General features: G+C 38.6%; 1 long non-coding RNA gene across 2 annotated transcripts in view; it reads left to right on the top strand.

The window, feature by feature from the left end:
* Positions 1 to 12,246: 12,246 nt before the first annotated feature.
* The window catches only part of LOC134519425 (uncharacterized), a 55,249-nt gene continuing 42,898 nt past the window's right edge, over positions 12,247 to 24,597 (top strand). For both annotated transcript variants that reach the window (XR_010072214.1, XR_010072213.1), the window contains exons 1-2: positions 12,247 to 12,348; positions 13,129 to 13,301. This is a non-coding gene — a long non-coding RNA (uncharacterized LOC134519425). The remainder of the gene's footprint in view (positions 12,349 to 13,128; positions 13,302 to 24,597) is intronic.

Genomic DNA, 24,597 nt, shown 5'->3' with positions numbered 1-24,597 from the left:
GCAATGGAACACACAGTTCTTTGTGCATCCAAAGTGAGACGTATAGCTTCAAGCACGTAATAAGATATGAGGCATTTTGCAGTGATACTTTAATTTCAAACAATATATTAGATATAATTGGCATTTTTGGAAACCATCTGGTTGATATTTTTTAACGGTGAAAAAAAAAATGTGTGAATTGGCAAACAAGATACATCAGTACCTCTGTGTAGTTCTACTGTATCGGAAAACAGAGGGATACTAGAAAAAAAAAGGAAAACGAAAGAAAGCACACATTCTGATGCATCAAGAAGCAACTGAAAAAGAAGTGAGGAATTCAATGTAGTAATACAGTAAAAAAAAAATTAAAATTGTACTACATCAAACTGCTACCATATGTTCCATGATGAGATACAACAAAGTAGATAATGTATCTGTTACCGATTTGTCAAGCCATAGAACCCTTTGGATATGTCAATAATTAACAAATAACAGCTGTTGTCAACTGCTGTACTGAATCAGCATGGGCAAGGTTCTCCTCTCTGCATGACAGAGGTAGACTATGATATTCTGCTTTCCCTTAGTGATTGAAAATTTCTTTGACCTCACTGCTTTATGCAGAACTCCTGCTGAGATGTAATTAATGGGAAATCTGGATGTGCAGAAACAGCAGAACACAGCTAGATTGGCAGTACAGTGCTGGCTGAGAGTTTTGACGTACCTTTGACTATTTTTCAATCAGATATGCTTTTCCTGACTGCCTTAATACCCTACTGTGTATACAGACTGCACTTTCAGAGTGGATGAGCAGCCTTTTCAGTTATGCAGAGAGACTAATGATATCCCACTACCTCATTTAAAGATGCAGAACAGTTATGTTCTTGTTTTGTAGACAACAGGAACACAAGAATGTATTAAGTCAGAACTTTTTAATTGCCTCCTTGGATACAGAGAAACTGTCAAATACAATGCACTTTAAGAACGAGCACAAATATAAGGTAAATTGAAAAAGCACAAGTTAAGATCCTGAAGAATTTCTTAACAGAATCGAGTCTCAAAGCTTCTCTCAGTAGTAGTAGTAGTAGTGGAACTCCGCAGGAACTGAGCTATTTATCCTCCCCATTTCTGAATTTATCCTGTCCCGACAACATCACAAGATTCCTCCAGACAAGGGGAATATTGGCTGCACTGAAGTAGCTCTATGCCCCTTAACTGCAGCTGGTACAGAGAAATGGGGATTTGTAAGTCAAAGATCTGACCTTTCATTCATATCTACATGTTCAAGAAAGGGTTTTAATAGGAATCTTGAAATCTTGTGCCAGAACAACAATTTGAAGTAATGAGATTTTCTTTTAATCTTCATTAGGATTCATTACACAAATAATGTATGATTCTTTACATAGATAATGCATAATCTAATTAGTTAATGCTCATAACTCTACGTGGAAGTGCTTAAGTTGATAAATAATTTTCGTAAATTTGCAGCAGGTGTAAATTTCGTTGCTGCAAGCAGGTGTCACTGTGTTGATGTGGTGTTGAGTTCTATGCTTTCCCTCTGCTCCTACCAGACTGGTCTTGGTTGCAGAGAATAATTGAGTCTCCAAGATTATCACTCATCTCTCTCCCACTAATTGTGATAACAAAATGCCAACTTTAAACAATAACTGTTTTAACTAAGACACTGTAATATCAAGTCTATGATATCAAGGAGCTAGACAGCGTGCACAATCCCCGTTTGAGCAGTTACCTTCGTCCCCGATTGCTCTGCTTGGCCAACACAGGGAATTACGCTGCTCCTCTCTCCCATTCAATTGGGTTAGGAAATGTGTAGTCATACACCTCTCTTTGTTATTGACGCATGATCGAGAGTTAAGTTGGGGCTGAGAATCCTCACTACAAGCTTGTCTTTGCACATAGACTGTCCCGATATCATTTAAAGAACAGAGACCCCTTCCTGAGTTTCATATAAATACATTGGAAGTGTCATTCTCTCTTGTTGCTTCTTAGCTCATGAAAGAGTCACATCTAGAGTTCTGCTGCCTTGGCTGCAAGAAGGGTAGTGAAGAGCTGAAATTGTCACTGAAGCCCACAGTGATGCATTTTTGGTTGCTAAAAAAGAAGGCACATAAAATATGGAAAATATTGTCTGACCCGACAATGTAATTCTATTTAAGAAACAGAAAATGTACTGGATAATATATGCAGACACCTCTGTCATGAAGCCTCATATGGTTTCACACCCAATTATGTGTGACCACCTTTGGTTACCATAGCAATTCTCTCTTAATTAGAAACTCACCCTCTGCTCGTGGCCTGTTTGTGCTAAAGCATGAAATTCTGCTACATGCTTAGGCACTTTATTTATTTGTTTATATATTGACCATGACTTACTGGGTCAAATGACTTCTTTATGCAGTAGTACTCTTTGATTCAAACATTGATTGGACTTGTAAAATTCTTCAGTGCATCCTTGACCCACTTTCAGTCTGTGTATGATGGGCAGGCAACACCAAGAGAGAAGGCAGTGGTGTTGGAGGTGTTAATATAAGTAATGATATGATCAGTACAGTGGAGGCAGCTCACAGGAGGAGGACTCTGTGAAACTTTCAGCCTGTGTTCAGGCGCAAGTTGTTTTTATAACAATTCCAAAAGAAAGGAGTCTCTGCCCATATAAAAGTATTTGAAAATGTATGCAGTTGGCTATATTTGTGTCCACCATAGGGTGTACAAAAAGCACCACAGAGTGTTTGGATGACAGACATAAGGGATTTATTCACGATCTTATAAAAATAAGAAGAGGGGGGTGAGAACAAGTTATCTGCTATGTTGAAGGCAATTCTAAAAGTTGGGCATCAGATCAGTGCTTGGGGCACAAGCTCAAAAGGAAAGGCTACAATCCTAAGCGTGCCCTCCGGTAATTCTGGGGAGAACAGAATTCAGTCCAAGACTGTGGAATCACAAATCTCTATGGTTTCTGATCTAAGTGAAGAACCTCAAAGTACAAACACCTCTTTCTAACACAAAACAAATCCCTCCCTAAACAAAGTGCTACAGCACAGATGATTTATTTTGGGGGAACAGGACAAGAATAAAACGCAATTCAGAAATGCACTCGGATAAAGCCAATATAAGAACTTGCTTAGCAGAACAAAACAGAAAAGTATAAAACAGAATTAATTCATGCATTACAAGGTCCAGAGAGATTGGTTTTGAACTTCTGGTCCACTTTTAGCATTTACTTACAGCATTCAAGGAATCCAATCCTTTAGTTTTTAATCTGAAGTTCTTGGGCCATAAGAGGTTCAAGATTGCACTTTGAAATTGTATTTGACATAAGATACAAGAGGACTGAGAGAGAGAACAAGAAACATTCATCTTAAAACAAAATATTACCCCATCTGCTGTCTTTGACAAAGATCTCTTTTGTATGTCATGACATACAATGAGAGAGGCTAGCTTTAGCCTTTATGTAAACTCATCAGCCAGGTTCAGGGCCAATGCAATGTGGAGGAATTTTCACTTACTGTATGATAGTAAATATATAAATGCTAGTATTGTATCTTACTGATATATATCATGCTGGATAGCAGTGGCAAGAGTAATTTTACTTTTTACCATATAGGATATTGCACTCTGCCTCCGGATTCTTGTTTAATATACATTTTTGGTTACTGCTCACAAATGCCACTGTTACACATGAGCAGGACCAGACAAACAACAGCAAAAGAAATCCAAACCAGCTTCAGCTTTCTGGTCACTTTATGGAGGTTAGGAGACATCAGCCAAGTGGTATCTAAGCTCTCTCAACTTTTATTTTTTTATTTAATGCTTCTCCTAGCAGAGGCTTAGATCTGATGCTGGATTCATAACAGAAATGCAATTGTTACTTTTTTTGAGCATGCCTGGCATAGACACAAATGGTGTTTTTAGTCTAAGCTGTCTGAAAGCATTCCTTAAACAAGTAATAAATAGTTCTTAAGAACCACAAGTAAATTGGGCAAGAGGCATGAATCTTTAATGACAATTTCAGCCTTAACAATTGTTCCTGAGTCAGTTGTACAGCATTGTTACTGTAAGAAAACCAGCCTATTTCAAAATCTAATGTCACAGTGCAATTGATTAAGGTAAAGAGAGATTATCCAGCAGTCAAAAGCTTAACTGTCTACTAAGGAGAGCAGTCAGCGTGTATACACGTAAGTTTGCCAACATTCCCAGTATAAAACAAATGACTCGTTATATGGTATCTCTGTTGTGCCTGGATTCTGATTTTCTGTGAGTCATCTCTTGATTTACTGAAATAGCATAAGATGAGTAAGAGAGTCAAATTATAGGGGAAAAAAGTCTGCGAGCTGCATAACGTCCAACACTATTACAGAGAAGAATGATTATACAACTTCTCTCTGCTCTTTGTTGGCTCTCAATTTCACATCAGGTCCCTCCTGCCATTGGATTTTTCCTACAGGGAGGAGTTTTAGAAGAACCTCATGAATAACCAAGATCAGTCTTCAGTACCACAGTCTTTCTCCTTTCTGATTACCCTTCTCTATTAAATTTGTATTCATCTGTAACTGCAAAAATTGCATCACATGTAACAAAGTAAAGGCATATAGCACATCTATATAATGAAGGGGATAAAAGCAGTTCTCTATTACAGCCACATTAAGTTGGGATTGGATTTTGCATCATGAATTATTACCTTATTGCACATATTGCTAAACAGCAATGTAATGTTCCATTTAGATGTATCTGAGCTGGAATGTGAGTGAATTTTAAGCAATTGAATAAGGGAAGAGAAGGGTGAAAGAGGAGGAGGGAGCATGTCTAATGTTTTTAGTTTTTTAGGTTGTCTTCAATGTATAGCATCCTACAATTGCCATACAGAAGTTTTTCACTCAGAGAGGTAAAAAACCACGCAGTACATTTGACTATAGCTGTCATCAGGGACAGTTTGAAAAATCCTTAATTGTGACATTCAGGAAAAGAAATAGGATCAGTGTCCCACAGAGAAATGTCAAACATGAGAATCCTCCGGCTGTGCAAGGGCCGACCACATACAGAAGCAGCATAAAGCCGTACTACAGAGATATATTCTTAAGGGTGAGTCTTTTCCTCAAGACTCATTCTTTTTAAATTATTTAGAGTATAACAATCATCAATAAAATATCAAATAAGTTAGCTGCTCAAGAAGAGAACTAAATGGTAAAGCTAAGGTTGTAGTTTTCTAGTATTTAGTTCAAGATAAGCTAATGTGAAAATTAATTTTTTTAAATAACAGTTAATAATTTACCTTTGCTTTGGTTTGTAAAATCTTTGTCTATTTGTGTTTCAACTGATCATTGTTACATAACTGTTCCCCATGGTCTATGAAAATCAGGTTCAGTCTGAGGTTAAACTGTACCTTGTCAAAGCAGGGATGTGACCCAGTATGAACGACTCAGATGACTCCATTTGTTTTCCTGCTTTGTAAATCTTTTGACTCTGTGTACATGCATGCGTAGGAAGAGGACAGCAGATGTGAGGAAAAGGTCAGGGATGCTGTGAATCCTGTGAGGCTTTCCTTTTACTTCCGTGAGATTTAGATGCCACCTCAGTGCAGATACATGAAAACATTCATCAGTGACCATTAATGTTGTTTATTTTAAGCAAAGTATAAACTAGAAAAGAAAGGAAAAGTACAAATCAGGTAACATGCACATACCAAATGACATCCAAATACAACATTCACCCATTGTCAGTATATTATTCAACTGCCAAGAAGGTTCCCGCACATATAGACCTATCTTTTATATCTGTATCAAAGAACTGAATATCTGAAACAACACTGAAACTGAAAAAGTGAAACAATTTGGGTGACTGCATGTGTATATGTGTGTGTATGCAAAATTGTATACATAAGAATAGAGAGTTTATAACGTTCTAGATGAAAGAAAATAAGTGTTATTGATCCTTTTTATATTTGGGGAGTTAGGGTATGAATTGTCACAGGTTACAAGGGGAGTCAGTGATATACTGGAGTGTCCCTACATGGCCCAATGCAATGCCAAGCAAGAGTTCTGAATTTGATCCCTAAAGCAGTACAGCTCAGGGACATCCTGTCACAGCTCTTTTGCTTCCAGTGATAGAACATTTTTCCTCTGAATCAAATCTGCCATCAGTTCCCTCATGTAGAAACAGAAGGCACAAATTCTATAGACTCCTTCATTCTTCTCTTCGTCCTGAAGAAGTGAGTTAGAAGTTCCTTGAGGGTCCGTGTTTGTATGTATAATATCTCTCATGTGCCTTACCTGCCTTTGCTAAAATAGTGGGGATGATAGAAATGTTTTACAGTTTCCTACAAATTCCTATGATGGAAATGGATGGTGGGAGGCAAGTCTGTCTTTTTAAAGGAATTTTTCTTTTCATACCCGCTTGTGTTTTTAAAAAAGCAAATCTCTCTCCTGTTTATATTAGATTATATTATGATTTGTTTTAAAAATTTAGGGCTTTTCAGTTTCTAGTGATTGTTTGAATTACTCCCTTTTTCTCTTCTTTGCCTCTGTCATTACATATTACTTACAAAGCATCATCTACATGAGAAGCATTTGCTTCGATACAAAGATTTTCCTTAGCCAAAGGATTTCACACTGTAGACAAGCATCTCTTCCAGCATGGTTCAATATGAGCATTAAGATCTTAGCTGGTAATAACATTATCTACTGAGAAATTTTGGCTTCTGTTACTCATTCATAATTGTACCTTTTGATTTACATTGGTAATAATAATGGTGCTTAGTATTTATGGAGTTCTTTGCATTGCACTGGAGGATGCAGTTTTAGTAAATCTAAACTACAAAGTTTTGCCTATGCACTAGAGAACAGAGGAAAAAATGCCTTTTTGTGGCTATACATCTTTTGTTAGATTTTAGTAAAGTAAATGGTGTTGAGTTAGACATTATAACAAATGGTAATCCTTTGAATAGTTCGAATTACTGTGTTCTTCTATTCGCTATAAACAAGGGATAAACAGTGATCATTTTCCCATTAAAGGTGGGTTAGCTGAGGCTGTAATGGAGTACACAGTATTTTAAGATCAATGCCACCATAGATTTACTGTACCATATATTGAGAGATAATTGAGAAGGATTCACAGTACTTGTTTCTCCAGATGTGCACATTCTAATGACAAGTACAGAGGAAATGCTATCCATGGACTAAGTCTCCCCATAGGCTAACTCATGGGGAAAAAAAAGCCAGAGTAGCTTTGTCTAAGGCATAGCCCAAGGTGACTGGCTGCTGTGACTCTTGCTCTCTGAGTTCTCTTTGTCTCCTATTTGTTATTGTCCTTGTGCCTCTAGGTTAGAGCTTTACAAGGACTTTCAATTAAAGAAAAAAAAAAAGGCAGAAAAAAAAAGCGCCATGCAATTGATTACCTTTATTCTGGTGTCAAAAGGTTTCCCAGAGTCAAAATTTATTTTCGTGTTTCCATGTGTGATTTAGACTTGTTTCTCTGTGTCCAGCAAACATAGGTGCCAATGGATCATTTTGGAACTGGATATTGTCTGATGCTTTTCTCTCTCTGGTGTCTGGTTTGTACTGACCTCACTCGTATTTTCCTCTACTTCAGACTTGCATAATACACAGCATGGAAAGCAATTTGTCTGGCCGGCTCACTGGCTGAGAAGCAGTGCATACTTGCTGTCTAGGAGCTAGCAAGTCACCTCAAGGATAGCTGTTCTGGAAGGCTGGTATCAAACAAATGTTTGCGTGCTGCTATCTTTTTGTGCTAGTGCAAGAAAGCAAAAATGTGCTTACACATGGGTGGTCAGTAGGAGAGTAGAGATGCTGCCATAGACTACAACTGGACACGGGCAGCTGGGGAGGCTTTGTTTCGGAGGGAAGAGGGAAAGGACATTGGATGGGTAACTCATGGGAAGAGATGACATAAAAGAAAATAAGGTCATTTAAACGCCACATCTTCAAGAGTATGTTCATTATGAACCTATATGTCAGTTTTCTTTCTCTTATTCTCAAGGAAACAGCAAATTTTCATAGATGGACAGAAGAGCCTAGTTTTGACCTAATGAAATTGGAAATACAATTAAGAGTAAACTTGAACATTCCAGGAACACTTAATTGGAAATGGCAAATGGGGAGCCTGTGGAGAGCCACAGTTGTTGCTCATGTGATGTTCCCTTGTTTGCAGATCAGAGATCTCATAATAGTGGATTAGTAGAAGGATGGAAATAAAAGTAAATATCTTTCACTATTCTTTTTTTGTAACAAAGTTGTGCCTGAAAAAGGAGGCACTGAAACTTTCACTGGTGAAATCTGTGCAAACATACTTCTCCTCCAGTAGGCAGTTGGCAGAAAGGATTTCCAAGGTATTTCCAAGGAGTTTTAGCAACCAACTCATGTTCCGAGGTTAAGCTCACCTCGCTTTGTTACATACATCCTGTACCACGTGGCAGCAGACATGAATGGCATGAAAAAAGTAATTAAGGGAGAAAAGTTGTTTATTCAGCAGCCATACAATTCAAGCACAGAGGCCACTGGCATAAATAAATGAAAGCAATTTACATATGTACATAAAGAACATTGTATGAGATTCCCATTTGTAAAGTGGGGTAATGTACTACAGAGGCTTTTTAGTGTGAAAGAAAAGCATCAGAAGCAATTCTGAACCATATAAAGCTGACTGACTGTGTATAATGCTCCCCCAAAAAGAGCCACATGAGAAAACAAGGCAACAGTAAAGGGTATTGTAAAAAATATTAAAGCAGCATACTAACAGAAAACCTGTTGTGTATTTAGTCCAATATTTACAAAAGGGCTTATGCTCCAGAATTACATTCAAGCAGTAAAAGTGGGGGACTTCACTGTCTCCCACTATTCTTAAAGAAGTAATCTTTCTAATTTAAGATACATTAAACGCCTCCCAAAAACTTATTCAGGTGGTGAATTCAGATATTTTTCAGATAGTGAGTTATACCCGAAAGCATTCATAAACTGCATGAAGAACAATGGACTTTCCTTCAGCATGAGAAATGGATGCTTTTCCCCAAGAAGAACTATATAAAAATAAAATAAGAAAGTTCCACGCACCTTTCATCCACTTTTTGTATTCCCCAGGTCACCTTATAAATACAATTAAACACAGTACTAGTTGTTGACAGAAATTTAAAAAAATAAGCTGTTATTTATTATGGTGTTAGTGAAAAGAACATATAATGGTTTCTGCTTGATATTCTTGAATTTCATGTTCATGAAACGGTATTCTTTGCTTCTCATATTAAGCAAAATGGCCTACTTAATTTTGAGGCACGTTTTCAGCAAGTAAAACAGATGCATTCAACAGCTGTGTAAATTCTGTAAGATTCAAACATCTCAAAAATAAAAGTCTATGTTGTAAAAAATACAAAATAGATATATGCTAGAAAAAAAAATGGCTTAAAGTGTTTAGTTTTTAATGTGTTATAAAATACAAATCAGATATATATTGTCCAATATGTAAGATTTTGTAATCATATTAAGAACTCTAGCTTCATGCCAATAAAGACTCAATCTACAATTAATTTTTAGTAAAGCAACATAATGTGTATATTAATATTTTAATATAGTAAGTGCTTGGAGAGACAAAGGAATGTAATTTTGGTAGGCAGAGATACTACACTTGCTGTCCAGATCTTAGCTCTCCTTGGGGTCCTGATTTTGTAGCCCATTAAGCACATTCTTAAGGTTTCTTCCTATGGAGGAAGGCACTTAAACTCAACCTGAACTTCAAGTTAACACTTTCGTGTTTTTTCCAAGATAGCTCCTCGTCTAAAATTTAGAGTCATTTCAGTATGGGATTATCTGGCTGGTGAAGTAACTGATCTACTTCCAGGTGGTAAGACAAGCCAGGTTCACCTAGACCCACATGTTAGCGCAGTTCCACCCCTTCTTCCCTTACCCCCAATTTGATTTTACTCTGAGTAGAGTGAAATTTGGCCACGGCTGAAATTTAATCATTTACCCAAAGACCAAGGCAAGACAAGATGGTAGATTTGATGGTCTTTGTACTGTCAGGAAAACTTCTGCAAGGGACTGGAAGTAGCAGTAGGAGCCACAGTGGAGGAGCCACATCCCTGACACTTATATGGGACTTACAACTTGAGTTACAAACTCAGAAAATTTCATAGTTGAGTGACTCAAAAGAGAGCTCTAGGAGTCCTCAGGACAAGAGGAGCATGTTCTAATTATGGCTGGTCTGCATAAAAAAAAATGAGAAAAACTGAACTGTAGAATTCAATCAGTCTGTTGTGTAAAACAAAAATTGCCTTGACCAAAAAAACTACAATAACTTCCACATTAGGGAGCTTAAGCTATAATTTAGCAAAGTTAAAATTCATGTAATCTTATCATCCTTTATCAAGTACTGGAATTAATATTGTTTGAGAAAATAAAAAGTTAATCAATATTGCACCTATGAAAATTAATAGTATTCCCACAAACAAGATCAACCAAAAGCCGCATGTACATCTTAATCAGGGAACACAAAAGCAAGAGCTCTGGGGGGAACCTGGAGTGGTTGTCTAGGAAACAACAACAAAAAAAGCAGTCTATGAATACTGCTGTTAACAAGCAGTCAAGGTTCATACAGACACTGCGACTTTGCAAGCATCAAATTCTGAGAATTAGGATCTCTTCAGAGAATTACCAACTAACAAAGTTTCTGAAATGTCGCATAATTTAGACAAAGAGGTGTGATTTGACAAGCAAAAAAAGCTGCAGCATTTTAGGTAGCCTGAGCCAGTCACCACACCTTGCATGCAAATTTTGCATTTTTATGAGTGGCTGATTTTTCTCAAACCATCTTCACATCCACAGGTAATAAACACCAATGAGAGTCTGACACTGACATATTTATTGTAGGTGTTAAATCTGTGCACAGTATTTGTAAGACAATATTGAGAGCCAGCACATAGTATTCTACTTTCTCAGTTGTAACAGGTTGGTGGGATGAGGTACTGGCAGAACATGATTAAAATGTATGTATTTCCTTGTTTTTTTAATTTCATGCACATCTTAGCTTTCCGCAGATCAATCTGGAATGTCAGACAACTGCAACACATCATATCCGTTTATATCAGATGCCCTTGGGTTTTGTTCCAATCAATTATTGGTTTTACTTGTGAAAGGCAAATTGAAAGTTCATGAACAAAAATTGAATCTGCAAATTATCTCACCGTCCTGGATATCTGCAGTGTCCAGGAGTCAGCATTAAAGGATGAACTTTGTAAATTGCCTGGTCAAACAAGAAAAAAGCATAGCGTAGTTCCCCCGCCCCCACCCCCCGTCTGATTTGCAACAGAACAGTATTATAGAAAGTTGAGAAACTGAAAGTGTTATTGATTGCAATGTTTTTTCCTATCATCTTCTTTGACAGGTATTTTAGATCAAGGATATCGCTACCTGAAAAGAGTCTTTTGACTGCAGTTAAGTAACAGTTACCTGTGTAATATTACAGTCACAGTGAGTAGCCTTCTGAACAGCAGGCGCGTCTGCTATCTCTGCGGCACAGGAGGAAAGGCCATTATGATAAGGGGTGATCAGTAATGCCAGTTTCCCTTATGCATTTTCTGTCATCCTCCAGAATTTCATCTCCTCTTGGATACTTGTTGACCACCCCAGCCTCACGGAGGTGGGTATTAAGCAGGGCTGAAATATGAATACGGCAACAGCAATGCAGATCTATCAGTCCTGTGGCTAGTTAGAAAACACAGGGATGGTAATTTCAGAGTCCTTGTTAGCAGTTATTTCGGATGAGCTCTGAGGCATTTCTGCCCGGCCGCAGGTGGCATTTCGGGAGTGCGCACAGATGGGCGAGCAAGCTCCAGGCCTGGTTTCCGCAGGCAGCCCGGCCCTCCCTCAGGTGTCTGCGGGAGGCTCATGTGCCCTTCACCCGCTCCTTTCCAGCCGAAATCAAAGTTTCAGGCTTTGTCAACAAGGTTTCCTCTCTCCACAAAGCATCTGCCACCTTCTTGGCAGCAGAGAGATTTCCTCCTCCGAAAGGTCACCTCAGCTCCCAGACACCACCGCTGGCTGCCGATCAGAGTTGCTGTGGAAACTTTTCCTTAGTCATCAATCTAAAATCTTCCCACAATTTCTTCCTGTGGGGTGCCCTTCTCTAGCAACCTTCTCCAAATCAAAACGTGAGTGATACCGTTCTCCCCCCCAGTACGGGTGAATACCCGCTCCACCCCACAGCGGCTAACGCTGACCCGCGGTGTCCCCCCGCCCACCCCCGGCCGCCGCGGACGCTTTCGCAGCAAATGTCGGCAGGGGCGGAGGTGCCGCCTGCTGGGGGGAGCAGGCGGCCCCCAAGGAGGCTGGAGACTGTGGCGTCTGCTGTGTAAGTACCTCCAGAAAACATGGCTTAAAGCAGATTCTGAGGCTCCCTCCTCACAGTGCCTCACAGACGTCGTAGAGGTGTAGGGGGGGTGCCCGCCATTTCCCTCCCAACCGGCCTGGTGTCACCCCGGGCCTGCCCGGGTTTCTCCCACGAGTGGCCGGGCGCAGCCCGGGGGGTGCCCTGTTTTCTCTCGCCAGTCGGTGTTTCCCGCTGTCGGCCGGGGGTGCCCGAACCCCCCGGGCCTGTCGGACGGCAGTTTCTAGAACCGTCTGCGGGCGGCGCTGAGGGCTCAGCCCGGCCCTGGGGCCACAGCGCCGCCGTCGCCCCTGCCTGCTGCCGGCCCTGCCTTCCTTCCCCTCACCGTTCTGCCCTGGAGGAAGTTAGTATGAATTTATTTTTTAAAACAGAGCTTTTAGACCTAACTCTTGTGTTGCCCTAGGGTGACCCCACCCTGGGATATACAGCTGTACATGGGAAAAGGCATTTTGGGGAGCAGTGAACTGATGCTGGTGAGTGCGTGGCATGTCCTGTCCCCAGCAGGCTGCCGTTGGCCAGGCCGGACAGCTGTTTGGCTTCGGAAAAAGGCACCAGATGTTTAATGCCTGTCTGTTCAATGGCAAATGCCATGAGGCTCTTTACTGCTAAGCCCTTTACAGCATTTCCCGTATGGCTGCCTTGCTTCTTTTGTTATTCCTTTGCAAACTAAACGAGGGAGGAACTCGTCAATTAATAGAGGAGGAGGTGTTAAAATTTAACTTTTTTTTTCTTTTTTTTTTCTAGTATTTACTCAGTTTGCAACACTTGTCACTGAGGGAAGTAGTATAGTTACTCATAAAAGAGAAATCCTGTGACTTTTAATGCGAGAATTAGTGAGGCAAAACGTTCTGGAGGAAACCTGCAGTTTTCACCACCACAGGAAGATCAACAAAGTTACTCGTTGTACTGAAGTTGGGGTGAGTTCTCTGCTTTCACTGTTAATGTCAGTAGCTCATTTGCAAAGGGTTCACTTCTTTATACAAAAGTCTGTAGCAGAATACTGGAATGAACTTCATAATTAGTTTTTGAAACTTATGGTCACTACTCATGTCTAAATACGTGTTTGTGCTATTGATGGAAACCCTGAAAAAGCTTGGAAACCATACAAACCTTTGGCTCTTTAAAATGAAGCTAGAAACCTTTGTCTTTTTTCTTTCTGTCCAGCCCATGTTATAGACTGGATGCCCCTTTAAATGAATTTGTTTCTCCCCTGGTACTTTACTTCAACAGCACTCACCTGCCAAATTAATCTGAAATGAAGTTTGCAACCATATATCTGAAGTTTCCAGGCCTCAGAAAGTACCTGATTTGTGGTATGGGACAGGATTCAGTTCAGTTATCATTTTTAATACAAGTTTAGGTAATGGCCCCTCATAATTCTTCAGCCAATTGCATCTACCTGCTTGCAAGCTACCGATCACATATGGTTTCGCTTAATTGTATAGCACCCCATCAAGCTGGTAAATACAATTGTCCTTAACTTTTCACAGAATAAAGACAAACAGATATGAATAACTTTCCTGGTATGACAGATGGGACTGCAGTAAGAGTATGGTCTCTGTGTTTCAGTTGCGTTAATGTGATATGGATCAGCATTACAAAAGAAGCCCACTATCACTGTGAATAAAAAGGCAGTTATTGGCAGGGCAAAGAACAGAATTTATGAATACCATTTCCTAACTCTTCACTCTAACCACTAAAACCTGTTGCCATTAAGATGTCAAAAATAGAGCATATTGTTATTCCTAAACTGTGATGGTTTATTTTTATTCAGGGTTTACATCAAGTATTGTAATGTATTATGGAAGATGTTGACAAAGCAGAATTTCTGAAAGGAATGACAACCTATCATGCGAAACCTGCATTATTTACAGTGTCTGTGACGCAGTGGACTGATGACACTGTCACTTGGAAGTTATAAGTGGAAAAGGCTACAAATAAGCCAAATCTCTAGCTTCTCAGTCATATGCAAGGGAACTACTACTGGTAATAAGAAATTATATGACTATGTAAGCACATCATTTTTTACCCAGCCCTGGAAGCCATTTTTCCCCCTGTTGTCATTTTTTGTATACCTGTTTCTTTATTAGGGCAAGTGAAATATACATCAGATGCAGGTAAATGTATGCTTGGTCTGTAAAATTCTATAGGAGAAATACTGGGAGAAGTCTGACCCTGACCTTCTTTCATTGTGAAGGGTTTTGGACAGCTTCTGCCTTTGAAAAAGGAATACAGAATTCCTCTGAATGTGAAGTGAATGAAAAATAATCTTTGTTCAGAGTATGAGGAGTTAATTAGTTCTCAAAACATGTCAGAGAACAAGACTCTCTAGTGTCTGCAGTAAAATGGCCTAGAACATCTTTCATAGCTTGTTATTTTCTGGTGATCTGCAGCATAATAGCTGTGGAGCAAGAAGATCACGTGTGGTTCAGGTTCCTGGTGTCTGGTAATAGTGGTGATTTAAAAAAAAACAAACCACACCAAAACAAACAAGAATCCTCCATTCCTGGGCTAATTAGTGAGTGGCATACTGCAAACCAGCAAGATAACTATGGCTGGTTTAGTTAAGAAAAAAGTGTGGTGAGCATGCATAAAAGTCAGATAAGGGAGATAGCTCTCACACAAAGCTAAATATTGCATTAAAAAAGATACAGTGTGCACAATATTAGTCTCTGTTGCTTTTAGATGTGGGAGGATAATTCATCCGTTATGATTCAGGGAGCAGAGGCAGTCACAGGCCATATTTTCTCATTGAGTATTGATGGGATGTATTTGTACACATTGGTTGTGAGTGTTTTGGATCATTATAGCTATGCCTCTTGTGAAGTGTAGGTGTTTGCATTCCTGACTTTCACAGAGCTGTGAGGGCTTGGAAAAAATAGTCTGTGAGCTAGCTTGTGTTGAATGTGTGTGTGTGATGGCTTTCTTTAGCAGAACCAGGAATCTTTGCCAAGCTCTTGGGTAATGAATGAGCTTGATGAAAGCAGAGGATGTAAAGGTTATACAGAAGAAGGAGGGTAGATCTGTGCGTGTTTCTTGAAGGTTAGGTATAGGGAAATTCAGGGATTCAAGCATTAATCATTGCGTTCTGCATACATTTATCATGGGCAATTATTGGGTACATCAACACTACCTTTAAAGTGCTGTGTCCTCTCTCCGCCATCACAGTAACCCAGGACTGTATGGGGTTTTTTCTTCCTTACTCTCCTGTGTGAAGATAAAGGTTGTGCCCTTCCTATGAAGATCATGAAAAGGGTAAATTTCCCCTCTGGTTTTATTTCTGTACCACTAAATTAGAGGCACTGGGATGACTCCTCTGCAGAAGGCACAGCTCCATCTCTTATTTCCACACTTTCTATACATAGAAAATCCACTTTTCTATTTCTCTGGGAGCTTGGCAAGGTTTCTTTAGTGTTTGAAAATGAAGCTTTATTTTCTTTTCCTCGTGAGAGGACCCAACTTGATCTTTTGGCTGCAATAGAAAGGAAGGAGACCAGAGCTGTAAAACATTTGGGACAGGCAGCATAGCCTCTTCATGGATGTTTCCCAAGTTGTTGAGTCGACAGCACTATTCAGGATCATTGCCCGGGTCCAAGATTTGTATTATTTCATACCTTCAGAGTGACTTTTCAGATTGATTCTAAAGTTACCTAGCATGAATTTTAAAAAGATAGGACATAAACAGAAGTAGACATGCTGTCCCTTGTCTGTTGCTATCAGAAAGAAAGGTATAAACAGACCATGGAGACGAGGAATTGTATAAATTTGGTATTTTTTCCAGGTTCTTTAGCTTTTGCAGTTACTGAGGTGATTCTTATTGAAGAAGTCTCTAGACTTTCATCCTCTTGTAGGGTGTATCTTCCATGTGTTTGTCCTCAGTGTGAGTGAGATTTCACAAGTATGTCTGTTGTTAGCCTTTGGACACCACATTTCTTAGACTTTTCCTTCTTGCTGTAGTAAGTTGTGGCAGAGATTTGATTCTCCTTCCTCTTCACTGTCTCTTCCATAGAGCTTTGATGTACCGTTTCTGCAGTGCTTTGTTGCTTTGGTCATTACACTAGGAATATTTTCCAAGCAGTTCTGGAATAGCTAATACTGATTTAATTCTGACACAGTTGGTAATGGACACCTTGTTTAGATAGATTATTTGATCATAAAGCTGCAGAACAGAAATATTCACATATTATTTCTTATAAAAGAAGTTCAGGTCTTTATAGGGTTTTTTGTTTTTTTAAACACGTGTACACACTTCCAAATATTAGATGTTCTAAACTATGAATTGTGAAAGGTAGCAGGCTTGCCACTACCTCTGTTTGCTTGTTTTTCAACAGTAAATAGCAAACTAAATATTAAACTGGAAATCGCAAACAAAATTGCAAAGGGAGAATATGTGATGCAAACTCTGGCTTCTGGGGAGGTGGAAGGAAAAAGGGAAGAAAAGAAAATACCCAGATTTCCCAAATGTACATCTAATCCCCTTCTTGTCTGTTTGAATGTATTGTAGAATGTAAATCTCTATTACCTCATATTCCTTTGCCTTTCCAGCTGCCTTGCTTTTTATGACACGTGCTGGATTCAAATTAAGAGTAAGCTTTGTGACTCCTCTAATCTTTTATTTCATATTTGCATATAAACAGTAAGTGTACAGCCCCAAAAGGAATGCAAATATTGCATCTATGTCATAATTAGTATTAAGACATTTAAGAAAAAAGGAAAATAGATTTACGGTTTGATATAAACATTTTATTGAAACAGCTATTTATTGTTATTAATTCAAAGTTGTAGTCAGCTGAGTGGTGTTTTTGGAGATTGCATACTAGGGATGAAAAGAAATAAGCCTCCTTTTTGTCATAAGCTTCCTTTATTGCCAAAAAGGCCAATGGAATCCTGGGCTGCGTAGGGAAGAGCGTGGCCAGTAGGTCGAAGGAGGTCATTCTCCCCCTCTACTCTGCACTGGTGAGGCCACAACTGGAATACTGCATCCAGTTTTGGGCTCCCCAGTTCAAGAGGGACAGGGAACTACTGGAGCGGGTCCAGCGTAGGGCAACTAAGATGATTGAGGGACTGGAGCATCTCCCTTACGAGGAAAGGCTGAGAAAGCTGGGACTCTTTAGCCTGGAGAAGAGAAGGCTGAGGGGAGACCTTATTATGGCATACAAGTATCTAAAGGGTGGGTTGAAGGAGGGCGGTGCCAGACTCTTTTCATTGGTTCCCAGTGACAGGACAAGGGGCAATGGGCACAAGTTAGAACATAGGAAGTTCCGTTCAAATACACGGAAAAACTTCTTTACGGTGAGGGTGACAGAGCACTGGAACAGGCTGCCCAGGGAGGTTGTGGAGTCCCCTTCTCTGGAGATTTTCAAGACTCGCCTGGATGCAGTCCTGAGGGATGTGCTCTAGGCAATCCTGCTTTAGCAGGGGAGTTGGACTAGATGATCTCTAGAGGTGCCTTCCAACTCTGAAGTTTCTGTGATTCTGTGATTTATGACAAAAATGGACTGTCTTGCTTTGTACTGTCGTCTACTAAGATATCAGATTGGATTTGCTTATTCATCTGTGTAGCAGTTATACTGCAAAATGTTTTCATCCATGTCACATACCCATTAGCAACAACAAACTGTTGATATGTTTAATACTACAAGACAACTGTCTCATAGTTCCTGCTGTTCTCAGAACAGTGTAGGGTCAAGGACACTCTTGACATGTTCTTAAAATTATTTCCGTATTCTTTAAATGCTTTGCAAGTTTATATAAGTCTTACTTGGGGTTTCCTGGTTTTAAAGAAAGAATCTCATCCTCAAGAAAATTCATGTTCTTTTACAAATTCGTTTTAAGATGAAGTAACAAAAATTAAGTGTCTCCCTCAAGGAATTTCCTTTCAGTTAAAAAAAAAAAATCTTACAAGAATTGCTTTTTGATAGGCTTTTCCCCAGGGTTTGTTAGCTGTACGGAAGTCTGAGTAGGTCTGGTTATCCTATGAGGATTGTGTTTCATGTCTTAAACTTTCCAAACTGCTTACTGCCTGTGATAGACCTTTCAGACTTTGCATCTTGTAACATTTTTGTGGTGATGTGTACTGGGAAAATATTCCTGCAAGATACATCTCTTTTATGCAACTCCAGTACATGCTTACTGGTGAGTATGCTAAATAAATTTGGTTGTGTAGATCCACCACCTGGGGATAATGAAACCTTGCAGTGAGGAAGAGAGACAATAACACTCTACTTTTTGTCATTTCTCTGTCCATTCCTTGGGAGTTCTGTTGTTGATAATAACACTAATGGTAGTGAAAACGCACAGAGGATCTTGTTGGGTGACTACGCGGTAGCATCCCTGTGGTCTTTGTTTTCCATTTGTGCCATTGAGATCTCGTTTCTTGTGGCAGTTGTATGGGATTTGAACGGGAGAATCTTCTGCTGCACTGTACTGCCCTTTTGTTTTTTTTAAGCATCTGCGTGCAGTCCCCCTCTGCTACATGAATTCTTACAGGGAAAATGGCTTCAATGTTCATTGAATCTCTTAACTTTTTATTTCTGTAAAGCATCTTTGACGTGTAGCAGGGTATGCCTATAACAACCAAGTGAGCTCTGCCTCGGTGTGAGGGTAGGGACAGAATCATTCTGTTCTGATCTTCCCATTACCTGCAGACTTCACATTGACATTTTTCTCCTTTGAGGTGGAAAGGGACCACCTGCATCTGTTAATTCGATGATAAGTTTTCACTGCTGCAGATGGAGTGAATGGGATTTGACCTAGGAGCATATGTGTGAAAGGTGGTGCAGTCTAGTGCCTATTCTTTGGGCAAACAGCTTTACCATATGATGAACATTCAGCCAGTCACTCTTGATAAGTGTTGTTGGAAGTGACATAGAACTTTTTTTGTTTCTGTTCCTTTTATAATCAGGCCAGCAGAAACATTTGCTTTGATCAGTCATCTTTCTATTTTCTTCTTCCTTTACCCCCAGGTACCAGCTTTTATCATTTCCCACAGCTCCGTGCATACAAACACTGTAAACAAGTAGTAAAGTGTCTGAGTCATCAGATATAGTTCCTCGGGGAGTCCTGCAGAAGAGAAGTAGATCCTGATTTTTGCTGCTGTTGCTGTGCTTATGTTAAGAATTCCATGACACTGATCTGGTGCTCATTTATAAGAAAAAAATTCATAACCAGATGAAGTTCAGGAAAATCAGAATATTTGTAATCTTCTGGTGGGTCTTATGTGCCTGCTAAACAACAGATACATATACAGCAGTAACTCTTACCCATTGGGTTTTAAAGCAAAAGTGGGAAATAACTGCTGTCATTAACAACTACTAAATTTGCATATTTATTATATTATGCCAATGAAGAGCAGGACTGTGAATAAACTAATGTTATAACTGACAAGGGATGTTTTCTGGCTGATGCCTTACGTAGAATCTTATTGCTGTGACAATTGCTGGTTTGATGCCTTCCCAAATGCTGCATTTTCAAATAGCTTATTCCAGGGAAGCATTCTCAAAGAATTCCCTCCAGATTTGATAGTTCCAGCCATAACACAAATTATGTTTTTTGACTCCATTTCTACTCGGTGTTTTTTGCATTAGAAAACAGTATCCAAAGCCATACACGGATGAAATACGGAAGCATTCAATGAATTCAATCCATAAAATGTGTGTAGACTATCCTTCTTCCAATCTATTATTTGCTAAGATAACCACACAAACTTTTGATGCGTATGTATTCCAGATGTTAATCGTTTCTATTGTTGAAATGGAATTATCTAGGAGTGTAAAATAAAGTCAGCATCAACCCAATATAATCTTAAAAAAAAGTACTTTCTATATCCAGAAAGTATGAAGACAGATGAAGCACACTGATAGCACTCTAGTGCAGCTGAAATGAGATTTAACATCAATATCATATGGTCATCAGAATCTGGTGTACTGTAAATTATTAAACCTGATTCTGACAGTTGTCCCCTGCAGGTGGTCTTAAGTAAGTGATAAGATTGTTTAAGAAGACAGAAGTCCTTGGCTTGCAATTATTTTGTAATGGCATTGGACTTGCATTGCCCATGGCAAGGGCATTGACTTAAAAAGAAATCTAGTGAAATACAGGACAGAGAGAAGAGGAAAAAGTAATAAATATGCCACAACTGAGATTTTTCTGATGTGAGTTGAAATTTGCATGTGGCAAATGGAGCAAGAACTGCAATGATAGGTTTGCTTCAGATTTCAAGAATTCCCAGTATGGATATTTATGTTGCTGGGAGAGGCCTACCAAAGGACATGGATGCTTTGGTCACCCATTTGTAGTGAAGTAATTTTCGAAGACCAGCACCAATATGACGTCTCCCTACCCACAGTACTACACACCACATTGTCATGTTATCCATGTGGTGTGGAAAAAGTAAAGGCAACTCTTTTCAAGCTTTTTGTTTTGAGAGAAACACTGCTCTATTATTATCGTAATATTCATATTGCAGTCTAACAGACACCTTTTTCAGAGCTTGCTTAACCTATAATGCCATCACTGTCTTACAGTGATCGTTATTGGTACTTAGTAGCAGTAGGAGCTCCAAAACATACATACATACCTCATGTGATCTTCATACTCATTTTCAGGACCATCATCCTAATCTGACGCTCTTGAAAACAATGCTGTTATTTACAAGAGCCTTCATGTGTCTGTATGTGCGTGTACTCTCCAGACAGATAAGTTTTTGGTTAGCACTGAATATCACTATGTAAATTCGCTAAAATAAGTTCTCACTTATAACTGAAAAGAAAAATCTAAAATAATGAAATCGTGAAATATGTTATGTTCTAATAAAATTCAGGACTTTTCCCTGTTGTTTACCAGAAATTTTTTAACTTGGAGTAATGTATTTATTCTACATAAAATTTAAAAATGCTTTTATTATGTGAAATATGCAGCATTCACTATGACTAATAAATGCCAGAAAACAAACACAGATCTGAACAGGTAGACATGGGCCTTTGCCAACGCAGAGTGAAATCTATGCAGTACTGTGCGAGTGTGTGCAAGCAGGCACTAGGAAGCATTGTTGAACTGTACTAATGCATATATGGACCACAGCTCTTTGTTTACAACCTGAGGCAAGAATTTAGCTGGGAAAGCATTAAGGAATATATTACCTTAGAAGTAGTTTATTGAGTGTTACAAGACTTTAATGAGGATAGCAGAAGGAAGACAAGAAGGATATATATTTGAGATTACTCTTAAGATTTCTAGTTTGCTCTGTTTGAATTCCTGGTAGTAAAATGCAGCATTGGCTTTAGGATCATTGTTAATGAAGCAGAATAAAATGGAAAAGATAGGAAAGAGTGAAATTCAGATCTAAAAGTAACAATCTCAAATTTTATATTGGGCCACATATTTTATCTTTAATGGGATGATAAAAAATTAAGGCTTTTGAAATGTAGTACTATGAACTAATATATTTGTGATCTAGCTCAGTAAAAAGTTTTTATATACGTTTTGGAATTTTATGTATGTTAGTACTTGTACATCAAGTCGGTACTGCTGTCAGTGCTATAGCTTTTTTATTTTTTAACTCTGTATGTTTGCACAGCATCTAATTTTTGTTGCTGTAGTAATCCTATATTAATTATACTTCATTTGAATAAATACCTCATGCTCCTTGACTTCTGAGTGCACAGCTTCTAAGAACAGACATAGCACAAGTACCACGTTAGAAATAAGCTGAGCTCGACATGGCAAAAGAAACTTTTTTGATGTATGTATAGACTGCATGATTAATGAGGAATGTATTCCTCTCAGTAAACATCTCAGGTTACTAAGTTTAATTAGGCAGAAGAAATCTTAACCAATATTCAGTTGATGCTTATTTTCCAAGGGAAACCTGTTAGTACCACAAGAGCATCTTGAAAGTATCTCTGGAGTTAAGACTTGAGTAAAACAGCTATGGAGTGTTTGTCCATCATGCCGGATTTCAGAAATAAGAAGTAGAAGGAAGTCCAAAAATACAATTAGTAGTATCTAAAGAGAGTAAGTATATGATATGCCTTGACAGCAGGTGAGAAATGTTTATTGAACTAGAAAATTATTGAGCATGAGAATATCCTTCCTGCTGCTATTAAATTTGACATGGTGTGCCTGAATGTTTGCAAGCAAATTACTTGTCATTGACAAACCCAAATGTGTAAAAATGACTCAGGTCCCCGAAATCATCATCAACTCAAAATTTTAAAGAATGTTCTTTGTGGTTTTTTTTCTTTATTTTCTGGGGATATGAACTAAATGTGCTGCAGACAGATGATCTTTTTAGGTTATTTTAGGTTATTTTCAGCCAATATCAGGATCAGAAACTTTAAAAAATAAAAGCTGAGAGTCTTACTGATTTATTACAAAGAAACATGTTAAGGAAACTCCCCGAAAAGAACAGGTCTTGACATGTGTATATTAGCAATGGCCGGCACTAAACCAATTGGTGTATTTCTTTGCTTTTTATAACCTACACCTTGGTAATGTACTTAGCCTAATGTTGTTTCTTTATCTAGATTACAGTATTCAAACGTTTTCCAAAAAGTCTTGTTTCTTCTGTTTTGCACCTGGGAAGTGTGTGTCAAGGAGCAAGTTCTTGGAATCTCAGTATAAATTGCGTTGATACTAGTGAGTTTTAGTAGTACTGTACATATGGGCAGACACACTGTAGAATAATGCCATTTTCCTGTGACTTACTTCTCCATGACTTAGTAGTTTATATACAAAGAAATATATAAGAAAATAAGAAAACCCCCCAAACCCAGGGGTCTTTCATTTCTCTTTTTGCGTGTATGTTTTTTTTTCTTACAAATTTATTAGAGAGGAAAGCAAGTCAGAATTTCTTAAGGTTTGCTTAAGGTATACACTCAACGGAATCTGGTTGTAGCTGTAGTGACTTAATGGATATAAATGGCTTTTTCCAAAACCCTCATCTTGACAAAAAGATTTGGCAGCCAACATTTTGTATATCTGCAATATTAGGCCTCTAGGAGATGAAATACAAAACCACATCTTTTTTTTTAATGTATGGATTCATGCATTCTAAAAGTTGAAAACCATGGATATACAAAAGCTATGATCAGTAGATCAAACTGACATCTCTTTGAACAAATAAGAAAGACAGGTTTTAATGATATGAATAAAAATAACTTGCTAACAAGTAGAGTCTTACAAAATAACCTTGCCTCCATTTGTTACAAAGGACTTAAAGCTCCATTTTCAAGTGGAATGTAATTTTCAGAGTAAAATTCCAGGTTGTTGTAGGTATTGGGACTTCTTTAATATCATTGTATTTTCTTTAACAAAAATAGAACAGTAAGTGGAACTGTGATCAGAGGGTGCCAAAATAAGATTTTATTTTTCGTAAAAATTTTATGCTGGGGAAGAAGAGGTTATGTGCTTATTTCAGCTTAATTACATGCTTTGAGCATGGTTGGGACAGATGACCTCTAGAGTTCCCTTTCAAAATAAATTTTTCTCTGTTTTGATGCTTCATGTATCAACAAAGCATGTCTGTGTGTATGAAACAAAGTGAAATCACATTTCTGTTATTTTTGCAGACAACAGCATGCACAAGTATAAAGAACCAGCATTTAGTTATATAGTAGTATAATACTAGGGAATGTTCTGTTGCCTCCAGAATACTTCTGTACTTGCACATTAATGTATCAGAACAGTTCATGGAGGTCCAAAAAAGGACAGACACAGGCCACACTCCTTGATACAGTTCCCAGTAGTTGTGGTAGGTTGTGCTGGCTTTCATGCATTTGATAATTTAACCTTTTCAGGGTCTTCCCAGTCGCGTATCCATTTAACAAAGCATATTATTGACATTCATCTGCTTCATTAGCGCTTACTCCTAGACCATGGAAAGACACGATCCTGGGCACTTCTGCTCAGCCTGCTGATGGGTTTTGATAAAACCTTTCCTTGGTAGTTTATGTGCCTTACAGCCCCTTGCTTAGTGAAGGACTTGTCACAGAGTCTGGAATCGAAGTTTTATCATTATTTATCTTGGACAGGAGTCCTCATCTTGGATCCTGAAATCTTACGATGGGGTTATTTTGTTTGTTTCTAATGAAATTCATCAAACTGAAGTGACGTAAACTTTTTACTTACTTGAGACTTGTGTGCATATGAATATTTTACTGAATACCAACGTGAAGGACAGTATAACCAGTCACCATGTGGTATAGTACTGTA

This window comes from Chroicocephalus ridibundus, chromosome 8 (assembly GCF_963924245.1).
Source record: "Chroicocephalus ridibundus chromosome 8, bChrRid1.1, whole genome shotgun sequence".
Classification (NCBI taxonomy): Eukaryota; Metazoa; Chordata; class Aves; order Charadriiformes; family Laridae; genus Chroicocephalus; species Chroicocephalus ridibundus.
Note: the sequence above shows the minus strand (reverse complement) of the source record. Positions and strands in the feature narration are given on the sequence as shown.